This window comes from Dermacentor silvarum, chromosome 1 (genome assembly GCF_013339745.2).
Source record: "Dermacentor silvarum isolate Dsil-2018 chromosome 1, BIME_Dsil_1.4, whole genome shotgun sequence".
Classification (NCBI taxonomy): Eukaryota; Metazoa; Arthropoda; class Arachnida; order Ixodida; family Ixodidae; genus Dermacentor; species Dermacentor silvarum.
In genome coordinates, this window is record NC_051154.1 from 342558415 (window position 1) to 342562670 (window position 4256).

General features: G+C 43.4%; 1 long non-coding RNA gene across 1 annotated transcript; it reads left to right on the forward strand.

The window, feature by feature from the left end:
• The first annotated feature begins 364 nt into the window (after positions 1 to 364).
• On the forward strand, positions 365 to 3177 carry LOC125942773 (uncharacterized). The gene is made up of 2 exons (XR_007465346.1): positions 365 to 438; positions 3009 to 3177. It is a non-coding gene; the product is annotated as an uncharacterized LOC125942773 (long non-coding RNA).
• Positions 3178 to 4256: the final 1079 nt, after the last annotated feature.

Genomic DNA, 4256 nt, shown 5'->3' on the forward strand with positions numbered 1-4256 from the left:
TTCTGCCGCGCAACTCATCAAAACTGCCAGGCTCGAACATCACCCGCAGACCAGTAGCTGCGTCAGCAAACGTCTTCAACGGATAAACATCCCACTTATCATCATAGAGCAATTTCACTAAAGCTTGCGTCATGATGTCCAAAAACAAAAGAAAAATGCTTCCAACAAAGCGCGCGCGGCACGAACCACCGCACAAGTTCAGACGAGTGACAGAGTCGAAAACCGGTCACAGCCTCAGTATCGTATTAAGTTAATAAAATCGGGCCGGCATTCCTACGACCCGGTCGCAGCAAACAAAAGGTGCCCAAAACGTTTGGTGCGACCCATGACGTCACGTCCGCTATAACCAATGATGTCACGTCCGTTTATTTTCATGGCGGCTGTTTTTCGGGGCCGGTCGCGTTGTGAAGCGGTCCGTATTCCGTGCCTTCTTACAGAGTAAGTAATCCATTTTTCCACTATATATGCATGTAATAAAAGGTTGGGGCTGTCAGCTGCTTGATGTGTTGCCGTCAGTTATCTTGCGCGCATATTTTGCCTCGTGGCCGCGTCAAATTGCAGCCGGCCCGTGGAATGGGCCGTGGCATCCCATATAAAGCTATAAAGCTGATCCTCCGTCAGGATCGTTAGTACGTGTACAGAACCATCCAGTAGTGTGGTTCAGTGAATGATGCGTGAAAAAACGAGGACGCAAGAAAATCCTGGCATGGTGAGCTGTTCCGCCAGATCGTGTTGAATCGCGTTTTTGCGCGAGATGGTCGAACAGCTTTGCTACTGCTTTTCTACAGCTTTGCTGCATTTCATTTAATCACCACCTGCATTCTTTTTAATAAGACAAATGGCATTACTGCGCGAAAGAGCGTCTCGGAAGTTTCCCAACAACAGCCAATGCCGCCGTGCCTGTTGCATGCACGCTTACCAGCTACACGCTGTCCTGATGCAGTTGGAACGATTATGACGCAGTATCAGCCTGCTACTGCGGGCTGCAGGATCACGGTGACAATACAATTAAAATAACTAAAGAAATTAATGTAGTAAGTGTGGTGTTCAAACGTTGCCAAGCGTGATAAGCGGACCTGCCTCGTAAGATGCGTTGAATGAATCGGCTTTCTAAAGTCAGCTTCGCCGCAGTAGACGTGTTACGCGGTGAAGCTTACCCAAAAATTATTGCAGTGAAGCATACCAAAAGTGAAAAGGGGCCGCTATCACGGGACATGTATATGTTCCTTAACTATGTACGCGCGCACTCGCCTTCGCCCATCACATTACGCGCGCCCAGGAGCGTAATAAGTGTATTGGCAGGTGTACTCACATATATGAAAACTGCCAAGAAAAGCTGGTTAAGGCAAGCTCTCTTGTCGAAACGTTTGCACCAGCCTGTTCGACCACTGTTATATCACCGCAGTTTGTGTATTGCGGTGAAGCATACCGATAGTGGGTAGGGGTCACGCGAATCGGGAGTGTAGGGTTTCAGCCAGCGACGAACCCTACCAGTCTCAACGTTCTAGTCTCAACAAAGCTCATTTTTGCGCCAGGATGACGTTTCGACAACTTTTGTTGGCTGTTGGTGATGACACAACTCTCTTACAGATAACATTCTCTAAGCCTTTTGAAATGACAGGGAGCACTGACACCGGCCGATAATTTGACATGTCATTTCTGTCCCCTGATTTAAACAGTGCAGTCAGCTTCGCCTGTTGCATTTTTGTAGGGTAAACGCCAGTAGACAAGCAAACATTGAATACGTGGGTGAAAACAGGCACTTTGCTTTGTTGTGTACCTGTCATACTGCTATTAAATTTTCCTTTCCTTTTAAAGTGCTTACGTACATCACATCGCAAGGAGTCACTGTGTAATTAGTGACCTTGTCATGTTAAAAAACCAGGCTCTACTCAAGAGAGGTTGGGGTTAAGTACCTGTGAAATTTTTTTAGAGGGGTAGTTTTCTGAGAAGAAATCAGATGCCAGAAACAGACCTGTGGTATCCTGGGTTTGAGTATTTAACAGTGGAAAGGATACAAAATACATTATATTTCTTGTCTGAAACCAACAAGTAAGTGAAATATGTAAATATATTAAATAGCGTCCATGGAGCAACGGCAAGCTGTGCACACCTAGACCCAAAATGCGCTTCTCTTGCTCCAGTCCATGCAGGCTGTCAGCTGCTTTGTTGAAGCCTCTGGTACATTCTCAGTGGTGCAGTAATTTTTGTCTGCATTTTGCTCAAGTGTGCCCTAGACATAATTGAGTGATTTGCAGTTGCAACTGGACTGCAGCCTCAGCTTGGGAGACCAGTGGTAGGGCACATTTTGTAAAACTAAGCTACACATGGCATTACCAGTTTGAGCAGAGACCTGTTTATATATGTGTCGTCTTTAGCATCTAGATTTTTTACCATGAATTCAGAAAAATCTCCAGCACATTGAGTCCCTAGATTTGAAATGCTGTATAAGTTGTCTTCTTGTTCATTGCGGTTGCGCTTAACTTCTGTCCAAATAGGAGAGTACTTCTGCATAGCACATCAAGGACCATTCTTATTAACATGCCTTCCTTTTATTTATCTTACCTACAATCAAGAGCACACGTATATAGCACATGAATGTGCTGTGCTTGAACTTGACTTACATTGCCATGTTTAGTAGCACAGTGCTCATAGTTGGTGTTGGTTCATTCAAGCTAAGCATTACTACAACCTTTAACTGTAGGTATTATGGTGTGAGAGCAGAGAAATGGATATGCAAAGACAGTTGGGCACGTTAAGACATCTTTTTGTGTGTGAAAAGGTGAAAGATACACAAAATGGGATAGAACACGTCCACTTTCATCTTTTCTCACAACAACAACAAAAAAAAAAGTCGGAGGAATAAGGTTCCTTCACTGTGCCATAGAAACTATATGTTTGCTCTCAAATGTAATTCTGATTCGTTGGATTTGTTCTTGTGCTGTTTTTCTTGAGTGTGCTTTACTTTTCACACGTCAACGTTTCAAACTCGTTTTTATTTTTGACAGACTGAACATCCCACGTCTTGGTTTGACTTCCTGGTACAGGATACTTGCAGTTGGCATGGAGTGGTGAAGCAGCATGGTGTACTTTTATTAAAAGCACAGATTTCACCAGTATAGAAGCAGTTCATCAAAAAAAAACATGTGTGCTGAAAATAAAGTGTTCCTACCCACATTCCTCAGTGTCTAATTATGCTTGTATCCCTGTGTTCTCTTCAGCAAAACCACTTATATGGGGAATTGATTGTGATAAGTGCTTGTGAAAGTTTTCAGGAAGAGCTTTGGACCCTTTTTACTGGTGCACAGGTAAAATGTGCACATTTTGTAAAATTGAAACACCAGGTGGAGTAGCAAACACCAATGCTTGATGTGGCATTTGTCGGGCTTGTGTGTCGGCACATTTTCCATACAACAATATACTCTAGGACAGCATGCTAGCACTACAACGCACCCATCTTTTATGTTAGGTATAAATTACTGCAAGCTCTTTAAAGATGGTCACAAGAGAAATGCTGGCTTTAATTCAAAACTAAAGGTGAAGGAAGCTGTGCAAATGTATTGAGAAATTATGCAATCTGTGCCGTTTACTCAGTTCAGGTAACGTCCAAACGTGCCATAAGGCCTTGATAGCTGAAACCCGAGTAACAACTGGTAATGCAATTAAAGAATCTTGCTACACCTCTAAAAATGAGGCAGTGAAATGAAATTAGTGTCACAATTCCTTTTTGTTGGGACTTCGTTTGGGTTGAATATACTGATTGCAACAACACAATGTGGAGGGGGTGATGCACATTAGAGAAATGCTAGTCTATTTTTATATTCCACCTTCTCTACGTTCAAAGTGTAGTAAAGTTACCATGGAAAGCTACAGTGAAGCCATTGGTTGAGTCTGTATGGTGGCAATCACCAACCTAACTGCTTGGGTTTATAGTGCCTTACTTGTACATACCTATTTAAACGTTGAGCTATTTGAACATTGATTAAGGTAACCAACATATGAACAAGTAGTTTACTGAGTAAATTACATGGGGAAGGGCAGAAAGATAGGACAGAGCACAGGGGGTGTATTCTGCAAGTGTCAACCAAATGGACATAACCATTTCAACTGCTGCTTAAGTTCTGATTGGCTGGGCTGGGGCACACGTGAAAGGGAGACAGGTGCCCCAGTCAATCAACGTTTCAGCAACAGATGAAATGGATGTGTCCACTAGATGAATACTTTGAGAACACCCCCTCCCCGCATTTCTGTCTGTG